Source organism: Notolepis coatsorum (assembly GCF_963971535.1).
Source record: "Notolepis coatsorum genome assembly, chromosome: 3".
Classification (NCBI taxonomy): Eukaryota; Metazoa; Chordata; class Actinopteri; order Aulopiformes; family Paralepididae; genus Notolepis; species Notolepis coatsorum.
In genome coordinates this window covers 168,125,961-168,151,209 of record NC_140167.1, presented here as the reverse complement: position 1 = coordinate 168,151,209, position 25,249 = coordinate 168,125,961, and the positions used below count along the sequence as shown (strand labels likewise).

The following is a 25,249-nucleotide window of genomic DNA, read 5'->3' as shown; positions in this document are numbered from 1 at the left end:
TGACCGGAGGTAGGCGGGAGCGTTGCAGTAGTCGAGGCGGGAGATGACTGTGTTGATTGGACGAGGAGTTGGGTGGCTTCTTTTGTCAGGAAGGGGCGGATCCTTCTGACGTTGCTCAGGAGGAATCTGCAGGTTCTGGTTGTCGCTGCGATGTGAGCAGAGAAGTTCAACTGGTCGTCGAGGACAACACCAAGGTTCTTGGCGGTCGGGGACGCGGTCACAGCTGCATTCTCGACTGTGATGGAAAGGTCTGTCAGGGGGAGGATTTGGCCGGCAAGTGAAGCAATTCTGTTTTGCTTAGGTTCAGTTTGAGGTGGTTGGTCGTCATCCAGGCGGAGATGTCGGACAGACAGGCCGAGATCCGCTCAGAGACGTGGATATCTGAGGGAGGGAAGGAGAGGAAGAGTTGAGTATCGTCGGCATAACAATGATAGGAGAAGCCATGAGACGTGATAATGTTACCCAGTCATTTAGTGTAGAGGGAGAAGAGAAGGGGTCCTAGAACCGAGCCCTGGGGGACACCCGTCCGCAGGGGGCGGGTGGCCGACAGGGTCCCTCTCCATGACACTTGGTAGGAGCGGTCATTGAGGTATGATGTCAGCCATGTCAGCGCAGAGCCAGCCACTCCCATTCCTGCGAGGGCCGTGATTACTGTTGCTACCTCGGCTAACGTTACAGACCTGACCACTGATTACTGTTGCTACCTCAGCTAACGTTATATACATTACCTCTGATTACTGTTGCTACCTCAGTTAACGTTACATACATTACCACTGATTACTGTTGTTACCTCAGCTAACGTTACATTTGTTACATACATTAAATGGCTGCATATTTATATAGCGCTTTTATCCAAAGTGCTTTACAATTTGTTCCTCACATTTTACCCATTCACATACACATTCACACACCGACGGCGGAGGCAACCATGCAAGGTGCCAACCTGCTCATCTGGAGCAATTAGGGGTTAAGTGTCTTGCTCAAGGACACGCTGCCCGGGAGGAGCGGGAATCGAACCGGGAATCTCCGGGTAACCAGACGACTGCTCTACCTACCAAGCCACTGTCACTGTCACTACTGATTACTGTTGCTACGATGCTACCTCAGCTAATGTTACATAAGTTACATACATTACTACTGATTACCATCATATCATATCTCGGTCATTGTAAGACCTGGTCGTCAGAAACCACCAACATTTAGCTTCTCCTTATGCCGTCGGTTTCTCTTCAGATACCTCAGGTTTGTAATCCCTCCCCTCGGTTGATTCAATCGGTCTGTCGACAAGACGGTGACGTTGACGTTGGTGCGCTCCGCGGCTAAAGTTGAAACTTTTTCAACTGAGAGAGTGCCTGAAAAAGCGGCACTTTAAAAACGTGAGGTGTGTAGTTTGGAGAAGGTGCAGTAGTTTGGAGGAGAGGCAGTAGTTTGGAGGAGGTGTGTAGTTTGGAGGAGGTGCAGTAGTTTGGAGGAGGTGTGTAGTTTGGAGGAGGTGCAGTAGTTTGGAGGAGAGGCAGTAGTATGGAGGAGGTGCAGTAGTTTGGAGGAGATAAAGTAGTTTGGAGGAGAGGCAGTAGTTTGGAGGAGAGGCAGTAGTTTGAAGGAGGTGTGTAGTTTGGAGGAGAGGCAGTAGTTTGGAGGAGGTGCAGTAGTTTGGAGGAGAGGCAGTAGTTTGGAGGAGGTGCAGTAGTTTGGAGGAGATACAGTAGTTTGGAGGAGAGGCAGTAGTTTGGAGGAGAGGCAGTAGTTTGAAGGAGGTGTGTAGTTTGGAGGAGGTGCAGTAGTTTGGAGGAGGTGTGTAGTTTGGAGGAGGTCAGTAGTTTGGAGGAGAGGCAGTAGTTTGGAGGAGGTGCAGTAGTTTGGAGGAGGTGCAGTAGTTTGGAGGAGGTGTGTAGTTTGGAGGATGTGCAGTAGTTTGGAGGAGGTGTGTAGTTTGGAGGAGGTACAGTAGTTTGGAGGAGATGCAGTAGTTTGGAGGAGGTGCAGTAGTTTGTAGGAGGTGCAGTAGTTTGGAGGAGGTGCAGTAGTTTGGAGGAGGTGTGTAGTTTGGAGGAGGTGCAGTAGTTTGGAGGAGGTGTGTAGTTTGGTTGAGAGGCAGTCGTTTGGAGGAGGTGTGTAGTTTGGAGGAGGTGCAGTAGTTTGGAGGAGGTGTGTAGTTTGGTTGAGAGGCAGTAGTTTGGAGGAGGTGCAGTAGTTTGGAGGAGGTGCAGTAGTTTGGAGGAGGTGTGTAGTTTGGAGGAGGTACAGTAGTTTGGAGGAGATGCAGTAGTTTGGAGGAGGTGCAGTAGTTTGGAGGAGGTGCAGTAGTTTGGAGGAGGTGTGTAGTTTGGAGGAGGTGCAGTAGTTTGGAGGAGGTGTGTAGTTTGGAGGAGGTGTGTAGTTTGGAGAAGGTGTGTAGTTTGGAGGAGGTGTGTAGTTTGGAGGAGCTACAGTAGTTTGGAGGAGGTGCAGTAGTTTGGAGGAGATGCAGTAGTTTGGAGGATGTGTGTAGTTTGGAGGTGTGTAGTTTGGAGGAGGTGTGTAGTTTGGAGGAGGTGCAGTAGTTTGGAGGAGGTGTGTAGTTTGGAGGAGGTACAGTAGTTTGGAGGAGATGCAGTTTGGAGGAGGTGCAGTAGTTTGGAGGAGGTGTAGTAGTTTGGAGGAGGTGCAGTAGTTTAGAGGAGGTGTGTAGTTTGGAGGAGGTGCAGTAATTTGGAGGAGTTGTGTAGTTTGGTTGAGAGGCAGTAGTTTGGAGGAGGTGCAGTAGTTTGGAGGAGGTGTGTAGTTTGGTTGAGAGGCAGTAGTTTGGAGGAGGTGTGTAGTTTGGAGGAGGTGCAGTAGTTTGGAGGAGGTGCAGTAGTTTGGAGGAGGTGTGTAGTTTGGAGGAGGTACAGTAGTTTGGAGGAGATACAGTAGTTTGGAGGAGGTGTGTAGTTTGGAGGAGATGCAGTAGTTTGGAGGAGATACAGTAGTTTGGAGGAGATGCAGTAGTTTGGAGGAGGTGTGTAGTTTGGAGGTGGTGCAGTAGTTTGGAGGAGATACAGTAGTTTGGAGGAGATGCAGTAGTTTGGAGGAGATGCAGTAGTTTGGAGGAGGTGCAGTAGTTTGGAGGAGGTGCAGTAGTTTGGAGGAGGTGTGTAGTTTGGAGGAGGTACAGTAGTTTGGAGGAGATGCAGTAGTTTGGAGGAGGTGCAGTAGTTTGGAGGAGGTGCACTAGTTTGGAGGAGGTGTGTAGTTTGGAGGAGGTGCAGTAGTTTGGAGGAGGTGTGTAGTTTGGAGGAGGTGTGTAGTTTGGAGAAGGTGTGTAGTTTGGAGGAGGTGTGTAGTTTGGAGGAGCTACAGTAGTTTGGAGGAGGTGCAGTAGTTTGGAGGAGATGCAGTAGTTTGGAGGATGTGTGTAGTTTGGAGGTGTGTAGTTTGGAGGAGGTGTGTAGTTTGGAGGAAGTGCAGTAGTTTGGAGGAGGTGTGTAGTTTGGAGGAGGTGTGTAGTTTGGAGAAGGTGTGTAGTTTGGAGGAGGTGTGTAGTTTGGAGGAGCTACAGTAGTTTGGAGGAGGTGCAGTAGTTTGGAGGAGATGCAGTAGTTTGGAGGATGTGTGTAGTTTGGAGGTGTGTAGTTTGGAGGAGGTGTGTAGTTTGGAGGAGGTGCAGTAGTTTGGAGGAGGTGTGTAGTTTGGAGGAGGTACAGTAGTTTGGAGGAGATGCAGTTTGGAGGAGGTGCAGTAGTTTGGAGGAGGTGTAGTAGTTTGGAGGAGGTGCAGTAGTTTGGAGGAGGTGTGTAGTTTGGAGGAGGTGCAGTAGTTTGGAGGAGGTTTGTAGTTTGGAGGAGGTGCAGTAGTTTGGAGGAGGTGTGTAGTTTGGTTGAGAGGCAGTAGTTTGGAGGAGGTGCAGTAGTTTGGAGGAGGTGTGTAGTTTGGTTGAGAGGCAGTAGTTTGGAGGAGGTGTGTAGTTTGGAGGAGGTGCAGTAGTTTGGAGGAGGTGCAGTAGTTTGGAGGAGGTGTGTAGTTTGGAGGAGGTACAGTAGTTTGGAGGAGATACAGTAGTTTGGAGGAGGTGTGTAGTTTGGAGGAGATGCAGTAGTTTGGAGGAGATACAGTAGTTTGGAGGAGATGCAGTAGTTTGGAGGAGGTGTGTAGTTTGGAGGAGGTGCAGTAGTTTGGAGGAGATACAGTAGTTTGGAGGAGATGCAGTAGTTTGGAGGAGATGCAGTAGTTTGGAGGAGGTGCAGTAGTTTGGAGGAGGTGCAGTAGTTTGGAGGAGGTGTGTAGTTTGGAGGAGGTACAGTAGTTTGGAGGAGATGCAGTAGTTTGGAGGAGGTGCAGTAGTTTGGAGGAGGTGCAGTAGTTTGGAGGAGGTGTGTAGTTTGTAGGAGGTGCAGTAGTTTGGAGGAGGTGTGTAGTTTGGAGGAGGTGTGTAGTTTGGAGAAGGTGTGTAGTTTGGAGGAGGTGTGTAGTTTGGAGGAGCTATAGTAGTTTGGAGGAGGTGCAGTAGTTTGGAGGAGATGCAGTAGTTTGGAGGATGTGTGTAGTTTGGAGGTGTGTAGTTTGGAGGAGGTGTGTAATTTGGAGGAGGTGCAGTAGTTTGGAGGAGGTGTGTAGTTTGGAGGAGGTACAGTAGTCTGGAGGAGATGCAGTAGTTTGGAGGAGGTGCAGTAGTTTGGAGGAGGTGTAGTAGTTTGGAGGAGGTGCAGTAGTTTCGAGGAGGTGTGTAGTTTGGAGGAGGTGCAGTAGTTTGGAGGAGGTGTGTAGTTTGGTTGAGAGGCAGTAGTTTGGAGGAGATGCAGTAGTTTGGAGGAGATACAGTAGTTTGGTTGAGAGGCAGTAGTTTGGAGGAGGTGTGTAGTTTGGAGGAGGTGCAGTAGTTTGGAGGAGGTGCAGTAGTTTGGAGGAGGTGTGTAGTTTGGAGGAGGTACAGTAGTTTGGAGGAGATACAGTAGTTTGGAGGAGGTGTGTAGTTTGGAGGAGATGCAGTAGTTTGGAGGAGATACAGTAGTTTGGAGGAGATGCAGTAGTTTGGAGGAGGTGTGTAGTTTGGAGGAGGTGCAGTAGTTTGGAGGAGATACAGTAGTTTGGAGGAGATGCAGTAGTTTGGAGGAGTTGCAGTAGTTTGGAGGATGTGTGTAGTTTGGAGGAGGTGCAGTAGTTTGGAGGAGATACAGTAGTTTGGAGGAGATGCAGTAGTTTGGAGGAGGTGTGTAGTTTGGAGGAGGTGCAGTAGTTTGGAGGAGAGGCAGTAGTTTGGAGGAGGTGCAGTAGTTTGGAGGAGGTGCAGTAGTTTGGAGGAGGTGTGTAGTTTGGAGGAGGTGCAGTAGTTTGGAGGAGGTGTGTAGTTTGGAGGAGGTACAGTAGTTTGGAGGAGGTGCAGTAGTTTGGAGGAGGTGTGTAGTTTGGAGGAGGTGTGTAGTTTGGTTGAGAGGCAGTAGTTTGGAGGAGGTGTGTAGTTTGGAGGAGGTGCAGTAGTTTGGAGGAGGTGTGTAGTTTGGTTGAGAGGCAGTAGTTTGGAGGAGGTGCAGTAGTTTGGAGGAGGTGCAGTAGTTTGGAGGAGGTGTGTAGTTTGGAGGAGGTACAGTAGTTTGGAGGAGATGCAGTAGTTTGGAGGAGGTGCAGTAGTTTGGAGGAGTAGTTTGGAGGAGGTGCAGTAGTTTGGAGAAGGTGTGTAGTTTGGAGGAGGTGCAGTAGTTTGGAGGAGGTGTGTAGTTTGGAGGAGGTGTGTAGTTTGGAGAAGGTGTGTAGTTTGGCGGAGGTGTGTAGTTTGGAGGAGCTACAGTAGTTTGGAGGAGGTGCAGTAGTTTGGAGGAGATGCAGTAGTTTGGAGGATGTGTGTAGTTTGGAGGTGTGTAGTTTGGAGGAGGTGTGTAGTTTGGAGGAGGTGCAGTAGTTTGGAGGAGGTGTGTAGTTTGGAGGAGGTACAGTAGTTTGGAGGAGATGCAGTAGTTTGGAGGAGGTGCAGTAGTTTGGAGGAGGTGTAGTAGTTTGGAGGAGGTGCAGTAGTTTGGAGGATGTGTGTAGTTTGGAGGAGGTGCAGTAGTTTGGAGGAGGTGTGTAGTTTGGAGGAGGTGTGTAGTTTGGAGGAGGTGTGTAGTTTGGTTGAGAGGCAGTAGTTTGGAGGAGGTGCAGTAGTTTGGAGGAGGTGTGTAGTTTGGTTGAGAGGCAGTAGTTTGGAGGAGGTGTGTAGTTTGGAGGAGGTGCAGTAGTTTGGAGGAGGTGCAGTAGTTTGGAGGAGGTGTGTAGTTTGGAGGAGGTACAATAGTTTGGAGGAGATGCAGTAGTTTGGAGGAGGTGCAGTAGTTTGGAGGAGGTGCTGTAGTTTGGAGGAGGTGCAGTAGTTTGGAGGAGGTGTGTAGTTTGGAGGAGGTGCAGTAGTTTGGAGGAGGTGTGTAGTTTGGAGAAGGTGTGTAGTTTGGAGGAGGTGTGTAGTTTGGAGGAGGTGCAGTAGTTTGGAGGAGATGCAGTAGTTTGGAGGAGGTGTGTAGTTTGGAGGAGGTGCAGTAGTTTGGAGGAGGTGTGTAGTTTGGAGGAGGTGTGTAGTTTGGAGGAGGTGTGTAGTTTGGTTGAGAGGCAGTAGTTTGGAGGAGGTGCAGTAGTTTGGAGGAGGTGTGTAGTTTGGTTGAGAGGCAGTAGTTTGGAGGAGGTGTGTAGTTTGGAGGAGGTGCAGTAGTTTGGAGGAGGTGCAGTAGTTTGGAGGAGGTGTGTAGTTTGGAGGAGGTACAGTAGTTTGGAGGAGATGCAGTAGTTTGGAGGAGGTGCAGTAGTTTGGAGGAGGTGCTGTAGTTTGGAGGAGGTGCAGTAGTTTGGAGGAGGTGTGTAGTTTGGAGGAGGTGCAGTAGTTTGGAGGAGGTGTGTAGTTTGGAGAAGGTGTGTCGTTTGGAGGAGGTGTGTAGTTTGGAGGAGGTGCAGTAGTTTGGAGGAGATGCAGTAGTTTGGAGGTTGTGTGTAGTTTGGAGGAGGTGTGTAGTTTGGAGGAGGTGCAGTAGTTTGGAGGAGGTGTGTAGTTTGGTTGATATGCAGTAGTTTGGAGGAGATGCAGTAGTTTGGAGGATATACAGTAGTTTGGAGGAGATACAGTAGTTTGGAGGAGATGCAGTAGTTTGGAGGAGATACAGTAGTTTGGAGGAGAGGCAGTAGTTTGGAGGAGGTGCAGTAGTTTGGAGGAGGTGTGTAGTTTGGAGGAGGTACAGTAGTTTGGAGGAGATACAGTAGTTTGGAGGAGGTGTGTAGTTTGGAGGAGATGCAGTAGTTTGGAGGAGATACAGTAGTTTGGAGGAGGTGTGTAGTTTGGAGGAGATGCAGTAGTTTGGAGGATATACAGTAGTTTGGAGGAGATGCAGTAGTTTGGAGGAGGTGTGTAGTTTGGAGGTGGTGCAGTAGTTTGGAGGAGATACAGTAGTTTGGAGGAGATGCAGTAGTTTGGAGGAGATGCAGTAGTTTGGAGGAGGTGTGTAGTTTGGAGGAGGTGCAGTAGTTTGGAGGAGATACAGTAGTTTGGAGGAGATGCAGTAGTTTGGAGGAGGTGTGTAGTTTGGAGGAGGTGCAGTAGTTTGGAGGAGGTGCAGTAGTTTGGAGGAGGTGTGTAGTTTGGAGGAGGTGCAGTAGTTTGGAGGAGGTGTGTAGTTTGGAGGAGGTACAGTAGTTTGGAGGAGGTGCAGTAGTTTGGAGGAGGTGTGTAGTTTGGAGGAGGTGTGTAGTTTGGTTGAGAGGCAGTAGTTTGGAGGAGGTGTGTAGTTTGGAGGAGGTGCAGTAGTTTGGAGGAGGTGTGTAGTTTGGTTGAGAGGCAGTAGTTTGGAGGAGGTGCAGTAGTTTGGAGGAGGTGCAGTAGTTTGGAGGAGGTGTGTAGTTTGGAGGAGGTACAGTAGTTTGGAGGAGGTGTGTAGTTTGGAGGAGGTACAGTAGTTTGGAGGAGATGCAGTAGTTTGGAGGAGGTGCAGTAGTTTGGAGGAGTAGTTTGGAGGAGGTGCAGTAGTTTGGAGAAGGTGTGTAGTTTGGAGGAGGTGCAGTAGTTTGGAGGAGGTGTGTAGTTTGGAGGAGGTGTGTAGTTTGGAGAAGGTGTGTAGTTTGGCGGAGGTGTGTAGTTTGGAGGAGCTACAGTAGTTTGGAGGAGGTGCAGTAGTTTGGAGGAGATGCAGTAGTTTGGAGGATGTGTGTAGTTTGGAGGTGTGTAGTTTGGAGGAGGTGTGTAGTTTGGAGGAGGTGCAGTAGTTTGGAGGAGGTGTGTAGTTTGGAGGAGGTACAGTAGTTTGGAGGAGATGCAGTAGTTTGGAGGAGGTGCAGTAGTTTGGAGGAGGTGTAGTAGTTTGGAGGAGGTGCAGTAGTTTGGAGGATGTGTGTAGTTTGGAGGAGGTGCAGTAGTTTGGAGGAGGTGTGTAGTTTGGAGGAGGTGTGTAGTTTGGAGGAGGTGTGTAGTTTGGTTGAGAGGCAGTAGTTTGGAGGAGGTGCAGTAGTTTGGAGGAGGTGTGTAGTTTGGTTGAGAGGCAGTAGTTTGGAGGAGGTGTGTAGTTTGGAGGAGGTGCAGTAGTTTGGAGGAGGTGCAGTAGTTTGGAGGAGGTGTGTAGTTTGGAGGAGGTACAATAGTTTGGAGGAGATGCAGTAGTTTGGAGGAGGTGCAGTAGTTTGGAGGAGGTGCTGTAGTTTGGAGGAGGTGCAGTAGTTTGGAGGAGGTGTGTAGTTTGGAGGAGGTGCAGTAGTTTGGAGGAGGTGTGTAGTTTGGAGAAGGTGTGTAGTTTGGAGGAGGTGTGTAGTTTGGAGGAGGTGCAGTAGTTTGGAGGAGATGCAGTAGTTTGGAGGAGGTGTGTAGTTTGGAGGAGGTGCAGTAGTTTGGAGGAGGTGTGTAGTTTGGAGGAGGTGTGTAGTTTGGAGGAGGTGTGTAGTTTGGTTGAGAGGCAGTAGTTTGGAGGAGGTGCAGTAGTTTGGAGGAGGTGTGTAGTTTGGTTGAGAGGCAGTAGTTTGGAGGAGGTGTGTAGTTTGGAGGAGGTGCAGTAGTTTGGAGGAGGTGCAGTAGTTTGGAGGAGGTGTGTAGTTTGGAGGAGGTACAGTAGTTTGGAGGAGATGCAGTAGTTTGGAGGAGGTGCAGTAGTTTGGAGGAGGTGCTGTAGTTTGGAGGAGGTGCAGTAGTTTGGAGGAGGTGTGTAGTTTGGAGGAGGTGCAGTAGTTTGGAGGAGGTGTGTAGTTTGGAGAAGGTGTGTCGTTTGGAGGAGGTGTGTAGTTTGGAGGAGGTGCAGTAGTTTGGAGGAGATGCAGTAGTTTGGAGGTTGTGTGTAGTTTGGAGGAGGTGTGTAGTTTGGAGGAGGTGCAGTAGTTTGGAGGAGGTGTGTAGTTTGGTTGATATGCAGTAGTTTGGAGGAGATGCAGTAGTTTGGAGGATATACAGTAGTTTGGAGGAGATACAGTAGTTTGGAGGAGATGCAGTAGTTTGGAGGAGATACAGTAGTTTGGAGGAGAGGCAGTAGTTTGGAGGAGGTGCAGTAGTTTGGAGGAGGTGTGTAGTTTGGAGGAGGTACAGTAGTTTGGAGGAGATACAGTAGTTTGGAGGAGGTGTGTAGTTTGGAGGAGATGCAGTAGTTTGGAGGAGATACAGTAGTTTGGAGGAGGTGTGTAGTTTGGAGGAGATGCAGTAGTTTGGAGGATATACAGTAGTTTGGAGGAGATGCAGTAGTTTGGAGGAGGTGTGTAGTTTGGAGGTGGTGCAGTAGTTTGGAGGAGATACAGTAGTTTGGAGGAGATGCAGTAGTTTGGAGGAGATGCAGTAGTTTGGAGGAGGTGTGTAGTTTGGAGGAGGTGCAGTAGTTTGGAGGAGATACAGTAGTTTGGAGGAGATGCAGTAGTTTGGAGGAGGTGTGTAGTTTGGAGGAGGTGCAGTAGTTTGGAGGAGAGGCAGTAGTTTGGAGGAGGTGCAGTAGTTTGGAGGAGGTGCAGTAGTTTGGAGGAGGTGCAGTAGTTTGGAGGAGGTGTGTAGTTTGGAGGAGGTGCAGTAGTTTGGAGGAGGTGTGTAGTTTGGTTGAGAGGCAGTAGTTTGGAGGAGGTGTGTAGTTTGGAGGAGGTGCAGTAGTTTGGAGGAGGTGTGTAGTTTGGTTGAGAGGCAGTAGTTTGGAGGAGGTGCAGTAGTTTGGAGGAGGTGCAGTAGTTTGGAGGAGGTGTGTAGTTTGGAGGAGGTACAGTTGTTTGGAGGAGTTGCAGTAGTTTGGAGGAGGTGCAGTAGTTTGGAGGAGGTGCAGTAGTTTGGAGGAGGTGCAGTAGTTTGGAGGAGGTGTGTAGTTTGTAGGAGGTGCAGTAGTTTGGAGGAGGTGTGTAGTTTGGAGGAGGTGTGTAGTTTGGAGAAGGTGTGTAGTTTGGAGGAGGTGTGTAGTTTGGAGGAGCTACAGTAGTTTGGAGGAGGTGCAGTAGTTTGGAGGAGATGCAGTAGTTTGGAGGATGTGTGTAGTTTGGAGGTGTGTAGTTTGGAGGAGGTGTGTAGTTTGGAGGAGGTGCAGTAGTTTGGAGGAGGTGTGTAGTTTGGAGGAGGTACAGTAGTTTGGAGGATATGCAGTAGTTTGGAGGAGGTGCAGTAGTTTGGAGGAGGTGCAGTAGTTTGGAGGAGGTGTGTAGTTTGGAGGAGGTGCAGTAGTTTGGAGGAGGTGTGTAGTTTGGTTGAGAGGCAGTAGTTTGGAGGAGGTGCAGTAGTTTGGAGGAGGTGTGTAGTTTGGTTGAGAGGCAGTAGTTTGGAGGAGGTGTGTAGTTTGGAGGAGGTGCAGTAGTTTGGAGGAGGTGCAGTAGTTTGGAGGAGGTGTGTAGTTTGGAGGAGGTACAGTAGTTTGAAGGAGGTGCAGTAGTTTGGAGGAGGTGCAGTAGTTTGGAGGAGCTGTGTAGTTTGGAGGAGGCGCAGTAGTTTGGAGGAGGTGTGTAGTTTGGAGGAGGTGCAGTAGTTTGGAGGAGGTGTGTAGTTTGGAGGAGGTGCAGTAGTTTGGAGGAGGTGTGTAGTTTGGAGAAGGTGTGTCGTTTGGAGGAGGTGTGTAGTTTGGAGGAGGTGCAGTAGTTTGGAGGAGATGCAGTAGTTTGGAGGTTGTGTGTAGTTTGGAGGAGGTGTGTAGTTTGGAGGAGGTGCAGTAGTTTGGAGGAGGTGTGTAGTTTGGTTGATATGCAGTAGTTTGGAGGAGATGCAGTAGTTTGGAGGATATACAGTAGTTTGGAGGAGATACAGTAGTTTGGAGGAGATGCAGTAGTTTGGAGGAGATACAGTAGTTTGGAGGAGAGGCAGTAGTTTGGAGGAGGTGCAGTAGTTTGGAGGAGGTGTGTAGTTTGGAGGAGGTACAGTAGTTTGGAGGAGATACAGTAGTTTGGAGGAGGTGTGTAGTTTGGAGGAGATGCAGTAGTTTGGAGGAGATACAGTAGTTTGGAGGAGGTGTGTAGTTTGGAGGAGATGCAGTAGTTTGGAGGATATACAGTAGTTTGGAGGAGATGCAGTAGTTTGGAGGAGGTGTGTAGTTTGGAGGTGGTGCAGTAGTTTGGAGGAGATACAGTAGTTTGGAGGAGATGCAGTAGTTTGGAGGAGATGCAGTAGTTTGGAGGAGGTGTGTAGTTTGGAGGAGGTGCAGTAGTTTGGAGGAGATACAGTAGTTTGGAGGAGATGCAGTAGTTTGGAGGAGGTGTGTAGTTTGGAGGAGGTGCAGTAGTTTGGAGGAGAGGCAGTAGTTTGGAGGAGGTGCAGTAGTTTGGAGGAGGTGCAGTAGTTTGGAGGAGGTGCAGTAGTTTGGAGGAGGTGTGTAGTTTGGAGGAGGTGCAGTAGTTTGGAGGAGGTGTGTAGTTTGGTTGAGAGGCAGTAGTTTGGAGGAGGTGTGTAGTTTGGAGGAGGTGCAGTAGTTTGGAGGAGGTGTGTAGTTTGGTTGAGAGGCAGTAGTTTGGAGGAGGTGCAGTAGTTTGGAGGAGGTGCAGTAGTTTGGAGGAGGTGTGTAGTTTGGAGGAGGTACAGTTGTTTGGAGGAGTTGCAGTAGTTTGGAGGAGGTGCAGTAGTTTGGAGGAGGTGCAGTAGTTTGGAGGAGGTGTGTAGTTTGTAGGAGGTGCAGTAGTTTGGAGGAGGTGTGTAGTTTGGAGGAGGTGTGTAGTTTGGAGAAGGTGTGTAGTTTGGAGGAGGTGTGTAGTTTGGAGGAGCTACAGTAGTTTGGAGGAGGTGCAGTAGTTTGGAGGAGATGCAGTAGTTTGGAGGATGTGTGTAGTTTGGAGGTGTGTAGTTTGGAGGAGGTGTGTAGTTTGGAGGAGGTGCAGTAGTTTGGAGGAGGTGTGTAGTTTGGAGGAGGTACAGTAGTTTGGAGGATATGCAGTAGTTTGGAGGAGGTGCAGTAGTTTGGAGGAGGTGTAGTAGTTTGGAGGAGGTGCAGTAGTTTGGAGGAGGTGTGTAGTTTGGAGGAGGTGCAGTAGTTTGGAGGAGGTGTGTAGTTTGGTTGAGAGGCAGTAGTTTGGAGGAGGTGCAGTAGTTTGGAGGAGGTGTGTAGTTTGGTTGAGAGGCAGTAGTTTGGAGGAGGTGTGTAGTTTGGAGGAGGTGCAGTAGTTTGGAGGAGGTGCAGTAGTTTGGAGGAGGTGTGTAGTTTGGAGGAGGTACAGTAGTTTGAAGGAGGTGCAGTAGTTTGGAGGAGGTGCAGTAGTTTGGAGGAGCTGTGTAGTTTGGAGGAGGCGCAGTAGTTTGGAGGAGGTGTGTAGTTTGGAGGAGGTGTGTAGTTTGGAGAAGGTGTGTAGTTTGGAGGAGGTGTGTAGTTTGGAGGAGGTGCAGTAGTTTGGAGGAGATGCAGTAGTTTGGAGGTTGTGTGTAGTTTGGAGGAGGTGTGTAGTTTGGAGGAGGTGCAGTAGTTTGGAGGAGGTGTGTAGTTTGGAGGAGATGCAGTAGTTTGGAGGAGATGCAGTAGTTTGGAGGAGATACAGTAGTTTGGAGGAGATACAGTAGTTTGGAGGAGATACAGTAGTTTGGAGGAGAGGCAGTAGTTTGGAGGAGGTGTGTAGTTTGGAGGAGGTGCAGTAGTTTGGAGGAGGTGCAGTAGTTTGGAGGAGATGGAGTAGTTTGGAGTAGATACAGTAGTTTGGAGGAGGTGCAGTAGTTTGGAGGAGCTACAGTAGTTTGGAGGAGGTGCAGTAGTTTGGAGGAGATGGAGTAGTTTGGAGGAGGTGCAGTAGTTTGGAGGAGATACAGTAGTTTGGAGGAGATGCAGTAGTTTGGAGGAGGTGCAGTAGTTTGGAGGAGATGGAGTAGTTTGGAGGAGATACAGTAGTTTGGAGGAGATACAGTAGTTTCGAGGAGATAGAGTAGTTTGGAGGAGATGCAGTAGTTTGGAGGAGGTGCAGTAGTTTGGAGGAGATGGAGTAGTTTGGAGGAGATACAGTAGTTTGGAGGAGGTGCAGTAGTTTGGAGGAGATGGAGTAGTTTGGAGGAGATACAGTAGTTTGGAGGAGATACAGTAGTTTGGAGGAGATGGAGTAGTTTGGAGGAGGTGCATTAGTTTGGAGGAGGTGCAGTAGTTTGGAGGAGATACAGTAGTTTGGAGGAGATGCAGTAGTTTGGAGGAGGTGCAGTAGTTTGGAGGAGATGGAGTAGTTTGGAGGAGATACAGTAGTTTGGAGGAGATACAGTAGTTTGGAGGAGATAGAGTAGTTTGGAGGAGATGCAGTAGTTTGGAGGAGGTGCAGTAGTTTGGAGGAGATAGAGTAGTTTGGAGGAGATGCAGTAGTTTGGAGGAGGTTCAGTAGTTTGGAGGAGATGGAGTAGTTTGGAGGAGATACAGTAGTTTGGAGGAGATACAGTAGTTTGGAGGAGATAGAGTAGTTTGGAGGAGAGGCAGTAGTTTGGAGGAGAGGCGCGCCTGTTGCGATAAAACCGTTCAAAAAGCCGCCCGATGTGATCACAGCCTTAACTCATTCAGCGCCAGAGGGTGCTGTGTACTGTGTGGTTGAAAGGCCAACGCTTTAAAGTGTAGGAATACGTGGCGGTGTTTGCAGGTAGAGCTGCCGCGGTATTGATGTTTTCCTTACCGCACAAATTTGCGAAATATTTCCTACCGCTGCGGTTATTACCGCACACACACACACAAAAAAAGTTTGAATGCATTTTTTTTGTAGTCTACTCTTTATAGCATATAGCCTGCCTCTAGTCTAAATGTCTATCTTTAGAGGATGACTTTGCAGCATGAATATTGTTTGGGATTCGGCAAGCACGCATTCATTAAAAGTGAAACACGGATTCGAAGTATCCCCTCTGTGTCGCGGGCAGGGGTGGTAGCGGCGCGCCCGCCGGTTACCCCCCGACCCTTTCTTCTTCTTATTATTATTATAACGTTACTACTTATGATTACAAAGGCATTCGTTTTGTGGCATTACGTTATATAGTTACACGTTCGTATTTACCGGACCATAGCAAGGCAAGCGTTACTCAATTCATATCTCAGTTCCTTTCTTTGCTCAGAGCGTGCAGAGTTGTACCCATTCTGCGGTCTGTTAATAAAGTTTTCAATCAGACAAGTGTATAGAACGAAGGGCTTTTATTATAACATTTCGTTGCAGTAAAATCATTATGCCTCGTTCCCTGAGGAGCGACGGTACGTCGGTAATCCACTCCGGTCTCCGGTGGGAGCTAACGTATATTAGCCGTGTTGTGACTGTGAGCTCTGATCAATGGCTGAGATTCAGGAAGTAAAAGCACTGCAAGACGATCCAACGTGTGACGCGTCTCTCTTCTGACCAATCAGTGGTCTGCAATGTTTCACATGACTTTTCTGGTACCCAATAGGGTCGCTTGGAACCTCGATAGAGGAGTAGGGTATATCTGCAGAGCCGCAAGCCCAACGAGAGAAGGGTACTTTATTATTATAAAAAAAAAACAGCGGTGACGCGGTATTCAGCCTACTCTTGCGGTGGGCGTGATGTAACAGCGATACCGCGGTAATGCGGTAATCGCGGCAGCTCTATTTGCAGGGCTATAACTATATTATATATTATAGCTATGGATACAATACTATTGCCCATTTGACATCGAGTATCTATCGTTCAATATGTGAAAAACAAAAAAAAGTTCATCCATACATTCCCGTTTTATACCGTGGTGAATATAAGTATGGTTTTAGGATAATTCATGGGAGGTTGGTAATAGCCCCCAACGTGTATTATACTAAATGCATTGGCGTTCCGTCCCTACACACGCTACAATAAAATAATATAGGTATTATGTTCCATCATGAATGTATGAAAGGGGGGGGGGGGTCGTTTTTTTATGCTTTGATCGTCACCAACGGAATACGCTATGGACTAGCGTTACACACATACGCTCGGATCGCAATGAAGGCAAAAATAATATTCCAATTATCTGATCGCGAGTCCCAGTATTGGTGTTGATCGTGTCGCCAACATAATCCGCCATACATCATCCATCTGGAGCATTTGATGCTCCTCAAGCCGATCGGGACAACCGACATGGAAAAGTCCGCCCGGACCAATATAATCTACGCACAACCCAAGACACAGAGTTTCAAAGGATGTGCAATACCGGCCGCATCCTACCAGGCGGCGGTATTGGACTTTTGCGATCTCAGACTCATTCCCTATGACAGGGGTGGCCAACCCGCGGCTCGCGAGCCACATGCGGCTCTTTGCCTGTCAATGTGCGGCTCTTCCATCAATTTTTCTTTATAAAAAATACGTTTTTTTTTTTTTTCTTTTTTTTTTATGTCACTCATTCCATAAGGACGTAGAATAAACATTTACAATTTTTTTTTAATGGTCCATTTGCATGTTCTTGGTATCTGAATCTAGGGACATATATGGATCAGTGTCAGAAATAGTGTGTCTGTTACTAGGCTTGAGTAAATTGTAATGAACCAAAGGAGAATATCAATTCTATTTAAAAAAAATTTTATCTTTGATTGTGAATAACACCATGCTAAAATTGACCAGACCTGAATAAAAATGAATAAAGGGAAGATGATTAAACAGAAGGTTTTGTAGATACAGTACTGAATTCTGCCATCTTTTTTATAATGTAAATTTCTCCACCATTTTTCATCATATTGCAACACAGTTTTTTGCAAGACGTTCACAGAAAGGTAGAGAAACGAACTGCGTTCTGTTTTATGGCAATAACGTTCAGGTTTGTGGGAGATAATCCCAAAAAATAAGAGAAATAAAAAAGTCAGATGATTGACAGGGGCTGGTGTGAGCTGGGTAGGGTAGTTTTTCGAAATTTGAAAGCCCTGAGTCTCTTCCTTCAAAAGACTACACTCACTTTTGGATGTGCCACTTCCTCCTGTCAATATGCGCCGGTTTCCGACTCAATGCCCTGAGATTTCTATAATCTTGTATTTCACTAATAACAGTTAAAATAATTGGTAAACAAACGTAATGCTGAAAATATACACTTTTACTGTATATCTCGGGCTTAAGAGGTTAACCCTGTGAGGCCAAATTAAAAAGACATTAGCAACTTCAGAGGCCAGAGGGTGGGACATATAAACACATTTACTATCAAATAGCATTGTGAGGCTGAACAACAGGACCAATTGACTATACATGTGCTTAAAGGGGAACTATCTTATAAATGGCCTTTTTCAGTGTTTACCATTGTTTCTTAGCTATGTGGACTTATATTAATAGGATCTATGTCTCTAATTCTCATATTGGCGCATTCTTCCAATTCTCCTCTCACAATATTCACCCTCACTGAACTGAGTCATCTGAAAATGTGCATATCTGTGATGTCAGAGATTTCTCAGCTGCATAATAATGTGGCAGTTGATGTGGCAGTTGGCACCAGGCCACACAGTGGTTGGAGCCCAGCCTAAAAACGGCTTAAGATCTTGAGGTAGAAAAATGCGGTTTTTGAGTACTTGATTAGAAATACAAAACAATGCATTTTTTTTTGAAAAGAAACTAGGTGTTCCATAGACTCACAGGAATTGTGTAAAAGTGCCCAAATAGTGAAAGAAATAGTAAAATAGTTCCCCTTTAACATTTTTTAAATAAACATTCTTTTTTTAAATGGCTAAAAGTGATTTTGTAATTTTGCAACCGTGGGTCTCACAGGGTACTTTTAACCCTGTGAGGCCCAAATAAAAAAGACATTAGCAACTTCAGAGGCCAGAGGGTGAGACCTATAAACACATGAAGGGTGCCGTGACTGAAAAAAAAGGTTGAGAAACGCTGGTATATGGTGTGGCTCTTTGTGGTACCACAGTAATTTTTGTGGCTCTTAGTCTCTGACTGGTTGGCCACCCCTGCCCTATGATAACACCAGGCTCCCTGGATGGATAATGAATGGAAATATAGAATAAAAGAAATAACGATGAAAACCTGACTTTTCTCGCAGTTTGGCGCTCAAGCGTCGGCAAGTTAACCCGAGATATCTCGGGTCTGGCCCCGAATGAGTTAAGTAAGATGGACAGCTTCTGTATTCAGCGCCCTGTCCTTGAAGAGCACCAGATACATTCTTTTGACTTCAATATTACTATCATCATATCATATAGTTTTTATCCACATTTTATTTCTTCTCACGACAACAGCCCTGCAAGAACGGGTTTGAACGGCAGCGAGAGCCTCTCGGATGAGAAACCACCCCAGAGCCGGCGCTGTCATCGTTAGCATTATCGTTAGCACGTTTGAAAAGACGTCCAATCACGGCCTCACTGTTTACTTGTCTTACCGGACAGGGAGACAAAGTACACTCGGTTAAAAATAGGCACAGCTATTGTACTACATCAAGCGCTTTACTTTCCCAGTCCGCTGAGAGTGATACTGCCGCTGGAGCAGGGGGTTCAGGGAGAGCCCTGAGACACAGTGTTGACATAATGCTCTCATTGTAAAGGCACACTGTAGGAAATGTCAGTGAGTCATAACGGGCTGGAGCCCAAGGTCACTGTTTCCTGCCTTTTTCTTTTTTTTTGTCGCAAATATTCAACAGACGCACTTCTTGCATAGGTTTTTCCATAGCAGAGACTAGTAGGAGTCCAGCTAGTAGGCAGTCCAGCTAGTAGGCAGTATATACACACACATACATATATATGTATATTAGTGCTGTCAATAGATAAAAAAATTAAGTAATTAATCTCACAATTTTCTGTAATTAATCTAGATTAATCTAGATTAAAAATAGCATTTTTCTATTTAAGACTGAAGCTTGTAACAGATATTTACTTGAGTAAAATCATGGAATTAATGTAAAATCAACACAAAGAAAGTATATTTAGATTCAAATACTATTTTAATAGTATTTTAATAGTAATATAAACAATATTAACAACAAAAATGTGTTCCATCTTCATGTCAGATGATTTTCAAAAAGGTGCATGAGTCGATGCAAAAAAAGAACAAGCAAATATACTGCTGAAAGTTCAGAACGTTGAAGATTTTTCACTCCATAGATTAATCTAGATACATTTATTTTAATGCTTTAATTAATTTAAATTAATCTCCAAAGTTAAAGCATTAATTTTGACAGCCCTAATGTATATATATATATATATATATATATATATATATATATATATATATATATATATATATATGTTTGCAGCCCAAATAGATGTGAAAATAGACATAAAATAGACATGAAATGAGCATAAAATAGACAGAATAAAAGCAGTGCTCATTTACAGTACAATAATCACAGTGTGGATGTCTTAAGTGGCAGAGTGTATTAAAAGGCTATGGTGAAGAGATTACTTATAAATATTTAGTGAGCCCCCCCCCCTTAAAACACGGCAAAGTATTCAAATCCATCATGTGTTTCAACCCACATGTCGTTCTCACATCATCAGGTAGTGTGTACTTTTAAAAAGTACTTCTGTTTCTCCCCTCAGGTTATAGTAGTATAGTGGTGGAATCAAGCGTGTGTGCATGAAAGTGCAAATAAGCACACGTATGTTGTCACATGGTCCCATGAGCATGGCACTGCCTGGGGGTTAGGGGTTAGATTCCCGCTAGGGGCCCACCCACACTGTATAAACATGCACGCCATCACCCCCATTGTAAAAGCACTTTGTGTGGCACTAGTGCTGTAAAAGTGATAGATATTATAGAGACATAATGCATCCATTCATGTTATTTTGTCAGTTCGGGGGATCTATTTGCGTTGTGGGGGGGGGTCCTCACATCGTGGCGGTTCGCCAGCACGAGGCAGATTGCGGTGGTCACAGCTGTGTCAGTGGAGGCCGGTATGCTCGGTATGGTACGCCGGCTTTATTCACTCGTGTCTCTGTTGGTTCAGTGCGTCGACTCGACTTGTGGTGGCAGATCAGGGAAACGTCCCACGGCGAACGTACCTGGTTACCGGTGTTGTAGATTAACGGGTGCTGACAGACCCTTTTGTGTGTGCCGCCATCCAGCTGCCTCTCTCTCTCTCCGTCGAACAGGTCTGTTGACTCTCGATACTCTCCGGTGGCCACGCCTTATCGCATTCATCGTTTTAACCCTGACCCTTTAATGTTATTATCAGCAATTATCACGATTCCTCCTTGTTGTGTGACCTACTCGAGAAATGTGACTAGACTGAAGAAACGTATGTAGCTGTATGCAAATTGAAATTATAATAATAATAATAATTTCTTAGATTTATATAGCGCCTTTCAAGGAACCCAAGGCGCTTAACAGAAGAGGGAGACAAACTAAGGGGAAGGAAATCAGAGAGACATATACCTCTAAGTCCTCTATCATATAAAGAGGGAGACAAACTAAGAAGAAGGAAATCAGAGGGACTTATACCTCTATCATATAAAGAGGGAGACAAACTAAGAGGAAGGAAATCAGAGGGACAGTTGGGTAAAAGAGGGAAGTCAGGCAGAGTCATTAATATATTTGGTGAAGAGGTGAGATTTGAGTAGTGATTTGAAGGAGTCCAGGGATGTAGCGTAAATAACTAAATAAGTAAATAAGCGAGAACCTCTACACTCTACAGTAATAAAACAATAACAATAATATTAAAACATCCAGATGTACGATTCTTGATTAATGACCGCTCAAAATGTAAGTGATGTCATACCTTTGTTTGCCAGATATAGTAATTGAGTCTTGTTTGTTCACCAATCGCTTTCTAATGTGATTTCAGAGTGGATCAACTCCCAGTAGGAGGGTGTGGTCGTGACAAGTCGCTTGTGCTAATGAGAAGCAAATGCATAACAAACCAAATAGCCAAACAGCTGATTAGATTAGCGAGTAGGACAAAACCCCTAGGCTACGTTCACACTGCGAGCCGTAGTGCTCAATTCTGATTTATTGCTCAGATCTGAACCTTTTTGTTGGCTGTTCACATTCATTTATTAAATGTGGCCAAGATCAGATTCCAATGTGAACTGGCCACGCTCCTGAATTTGACCCGCATGCGCAAATGAACAATAAAGAAGATGGACTTAAGAAATTGTGACAAATGTCAATCTAGAGTGACTGATTGTTCAGACTGAGTTCACATTGTGAAAAAATCTGATTTTAGGACCACATATGAAAGTGGCCCAAATCAGAATTTAAAAGATCAGATTCCATGTGATTTGTGCTGTTCACACTGTCGTGAAAGAATCAGATCTGAGTCACATATGAGCAAAAAAATTTACAGATTTGGGCCACGTTCTCGCTTGCAGTGTGAACGCAGCCCTAGATTGTTTGAACCCTGTCGGGAAAGTTTGACCCCGTTTTATATGACAGCAGAGCAGTGTGTGATACAGTGTGTTATTATTACAGACGTATTTATTGCAAGGTCTACAAATCGTTCTCCCGCTTTCACCCGCTATTAACTATCAATTGACGACAGTAAGTGTCAGTGTCGACAGTCTTTGAATTGTGAACGAATATACAGCAGAAAGAGTGGTATGATTGCAATCTACTGTATATATATGGCATAATCTATTACAATGGACTGTTGTTTTATTGGCCCTACCCGCAGGATCGTCAAGTTGACACCTAATAACCATATATATACATTTATATTTATATATACAGTATATATATATGTCTATAATCCTTCTATATACCTACTTATTATACACATGCATATAACCCATGCAACTCTGCATGATAGCATGTACAATAATGCTATATATCTGTATCATTATATATATATATATATATATATATATATATATATATATATATATATATATATATATATATATATATATTCTTACCGTATATATATTCACATCTGTCTGTACATACCTGCATATAATACTTTTTACATATCATACTATATTTATATCTGTACATATCCTGTACATACTACTCATACCTGTATCACTGTAACCTTAGCTAATTCTGGCACATTTGCATTGATGTGGAAACTGAAGATGTTGATTAATGTGCACTGTCCCTGGGTAAACAAATAAATACATAACTGTACATATTAATACAACAACTCTGTACATACATCTGATTAGCACTATTACTCAGTAGTACTAATTTATATATTTTATACACAGTTTAATCACCTGTACATTTGCACTCTGGTTGGATGCCAAACTTCTTTCGGTTGTACTGTACTTGTGCTGCATGACGACAACACATCTGAATCTAATCTAATATAACAACTCCTGAGTCCACTCCACACTCCCCACCCCTTGACCTGAGCTCTGCACTAATGCAGGGAGCATGTGTCTTCCTGTCCATGTGCTGTCGTTCCCCTGGCCCCGCCCACACACAGGCCCGCTCCCACGCTGGCCCCGCCCACACACTGGCCCCGCCCCCACACTGGCTCACGTCCGCACGGGGAGGTAAAGCTGATTACCGCTCTGTTGCTCCTTACTGCCTGCGGGGGAGTTAGTTAGCCTCTATGCCGACAACACACCGCGCTTAAGAGCTTTCCGAGACGCAGACAGAGAGGAGGAGGAGGAGGGGAGGGGGCTGTCTTCTGTGACAGGGGATTTATGTACCTTCTGATGTCAGAGACGGGACAGGACGGGGGGGGGGCGTGGCTTCAAGGTGTACTGGTCATTGAGATACTCATCTGAGTGAGTCTGTCCAGCACTCCCGTGGGAGGTACACGCATGGACGGTATCTGAGAGGAGGAGGACCGCAGGCAAAAGAGGTAAGACAAGCGGCATAATGGCATTATCACAAAGCCGGGATGAGTGGGTCTGTCTCGTCATGATCACACCTGCTTCACTGTGTCTCCTCAGCTCCTTTACACTGCCTATATAGTGTCTGATGTATAGGCCTACAGTACAATACTGTGTATGATTGAGTTCGCTTCCTCCGGACGAGAGGACCTTGTAATTAGTAGTTATGAGTCTCGTTCTCCTTTGTAAGGTACCCAGCCGTACCTGGTAATTACACGAGTGAAGACAAGAGAGTACAGTTATTAACGGTGGGGGGGGGGGGGGGGGGGGGGGCTGGGGCAGGATGTGTGCTTTGTGTTGGCTCGCGGGTTGCGGTCCTGATTCAGCTGATTCACCGTGTTGTCGTTGGACTCCAGGTGATGCGTTGCACAGCGGCGTGTTTGAACCCGTACACTAAGACTAGCGTGCGACGCGGTGCTCAAACTCTCTCGGCGTAGAAGGTCATCGCAGAGCGACACCTTGTTGCTCCAGCTTCTTAAATTACGCCCGGAGGGGTGTTGTCTGGGGGACGGCAGGAAGGGCTCTTATTGTAGTCTGGGGTACGGCAGGAAGGGCCTTTCTAGTAGTCTGGGGTACGGCAGGAAGGGCCCTTCTTGTAGTCTGGGGTACGGCAGGAAGGGCTCTTATTGTAGTCTGGGGTACGGCAGGAAGGGCTCTTCTTGTAGTCTGGGGTACGGCAGGAAGGGCCCTTCTTGTAGTCTAGGGTACGGCAGGAAGGGCCCTTCTTGTAGTCTGGGGTACGGCAGGAAGGGTCTTTCTAGTAGTCTGGGGGACGGCAGGAAGGGCTTTTCTATAGTCTGGTGTACGGCAGGAAGGGCTTTTCTATAGTCTGGGGTACGGCAGGAAGGGCTTTTCTATAGTCTGGGGTACAGCAGGAAGGGCTTTTCTATAGTCTGGGGTACGGCAGGAAGGGCTTTTCTAGTACTCTGGGGTACAGCAGGAAGGGCTCTTCTTGTAGTCTGGGGTACGGCAGGAAGGGCTTTTCTAGTACTCTGGGGTACAGCAGGAAGGGCTCTTCTTGTAGTCCTGGGGTACGGCAGGAAGGGCTCTTCTTGTAGTCTGGGGTACGGCAGGAAGGGCTTTTCTAGTACTCTGGGGTACAGCAGGAAGGGCTCTTCTTGTAGTCTGGGGTACGGCAGGAAGGGCTCTTCTTGTAGTCTGGGGTACGGCAGGAAGGGCTTTTCTAGTACTCTGGGGTACAGCAGGAAGGGCTCTTCTTGTAGTCTGGGGGACGGCAGGAAGGGCTCTTATTGTAGTCTGGGGTACGGCAGGAAGGGCTCTTATTGTTGTCTGGGGTACGGCAGGAAGGGCTCTTCTTGTAGTCTGGGGTACGGCAGGAAGGGCTCTTATTGTAGTCTGGGGTACGGCAGGAAGGGCTCTTCTTGTAGTCTGGGGTACGGCAGGAAGGGCTCTTCTTGTAGTCTGGGGTACGGCAGGAAGGGCTCTTATTGTAGTCTGGGGTATGGCAGGAAGGGCCCTTCGTTCTTCTTGTTTGCCTCTCTGTAGGCGAGACCACCTTTCCCCCAGGGGCCTTTGCTGCTGTGCCCCAGCTGCTCCCTGACATACCGCAGCCTGGCTAATCTTTAGCCTCCTCTGACACGCTGCTTAGCCCCCTCTCCCAGACTGCTCTCTCTCTCCCAGGCTGCTCTCTCTCCCCCAGGCTGCTCTCTCCCAGACTGCTCTCTCTCTCCCAGGCTGCTCTCTCTCTCCCAGGCTGCTCTCTCTCCCCCAGGCTGCTCTCTCCCAGACTGCTCTCTCTCTCCCAGGCTGCTCTCTCTCTCCCAGGCTGCTCTCTCTCCCCCAGGCTGCTTTCTCTCTCCCAGGCTGCTCTCTCTCTCCCAGGCTGCTCTCTCTCTCCTAGGCTGCTCTCTCTCTCCCCCAGGCTGCTCTCTCTCTCCTAGGCTGCTCTCTCTCCCCCAGGCTGCTCTTTCTCTCCCAGGCTGTTCTCTCTCTCTCCCCCAGGCTGCTCTCTCCCAGGCTGCTCTCTCTCTCTCTCCCCAGGCTGCTCTCTCTCTCCCAGGCTGCTCTCTCGCAGGCTGCTCTCTCCCAGGCTGCTCTCTCTCTCTCCCAGGCTGCTCTCTCCCAGGCTGCTCTCTCTCTCTCCCCCAGGCTGCTCTCTCTCCCCCAGGCTACTCTCTCTCCCCCAGGCTGCTCTCTCTCTCCTCCAGGCTGCTCTCTTTCTCCCAGGCTGCTCTCTCTCCCAGACTTCTCTCTCTCTCCCCCAGGCTACTCGCTCTCCCCCAGGCTGCTCTCTCTCTCCTCCAGGCTGCTCTCTCCCAGGCGTCTCTCTCTCTCCTCCAGGCTGCTCTCTCTCTCTCACAGGCTGCTCTCTCTCCCCCAGGCTGCTCTCTCTCCCCAGGCTACTCTCTCTCCCCCCAGGCTACTCTCTCCCCCAGGCTGCTCTCTCCCTCCAGGCTGTTCTCTCTCCCCCAGGCTGCTCTCTCTCCCCAGGCTGCTATCTCTCCCCCAGGCTGCTCTCTCTCCCCCAGGCTGCTCTCTCTCCCCCAGGCTGCTCTCTCTCTCTCCCAGGCTGCTCTTTCTCCCCCAGGCTGCTCTCTCCCCCACGTTGCTCTCTCTCTCCTCCAGGCTGCTCTCTCCCCCAGGCTGCTCTCTCTCCCCCCAGGCTGCTCTCTCTCCCCCAGGCTGCTCTCTTTCTCCCAGGCTGCTCTCTCTCTCTCCCAGGCTGCTCTCTCTCCCCCAGGCTGCTTTCTCTCTCCCAGGCTGCTCTCTCTCTCCCAGGCTGCTCTCTCTCCTAGGCTGCTCTCTCTCTCCCCCAGGCTGCTCTCTCTCTCCTAGGCTGCTCTCTCTCCCCCAGGCCTGCTCTCTCTCCTAGGCTGCTCTCTCTCTCCCCCAGGCTGCTCTCTCTCTCCTAGGCTGCTCTCTCTCCCCCAGGCTGCTCTCTCTCTCCCAGCTGCTCTCTCTCTCTCCCCCAGGCTGCTCTCTCCCAGGCTGCTCTCTCTCTCTCTCCCCCAGGCTGCTCTCTCTCTCCCAGGCTGCTCTCTCGCAGGCTGCTCTCTCTCTCTCTCCCCCAGGCTGCTCTCTCCCAGGCTGCTCTCTCTCTCTCTCCCCCAGGCTGCTCTCTCTCTCTCCCAGGCTGCTCTCTCCCAGGCTGCTCTCTCTCTCTCCCCCAGGCTGCTCTCTCTCCCCCAGGCTACTCTCTCTCCCCAGGCTGCTCTCTCTCTCCTCCAGGCTGCCCTCTTTCTCCCAGGCTGCTCTCTCTCCCAGACTTCTCTCTCTCT

General features: G+C 47.7%; 1 protein-coding gene across 2 annotated transcripts in view; it reads left to right on the top strand.

Annotated features, from left to right (window-relative positions):
• Positions 1-25,249, top strand: part of cobll1b (cordon-bleu WH2 repeat protein-like 1b) — a 265,209-nt gene that overhangs the window by 24,555 nt on the left and 215,405 nt on the right. The window contains exon 1 of one of the 2 annotated variants that reach the window (XM_084309732.1): positions 21,852-21,979. The exons of the other annotated variant lie outside the window; for it this stretch is intronic. The gene's annotated coding sequence lies outside the window, so the exon portion shown is untranslated. Of the gene's footprint in view, positions 1-21,851; positions 21,980-25,249 lie in introns of those variants that run through there. 2 annotated transcript variants of the gene reach the window in all.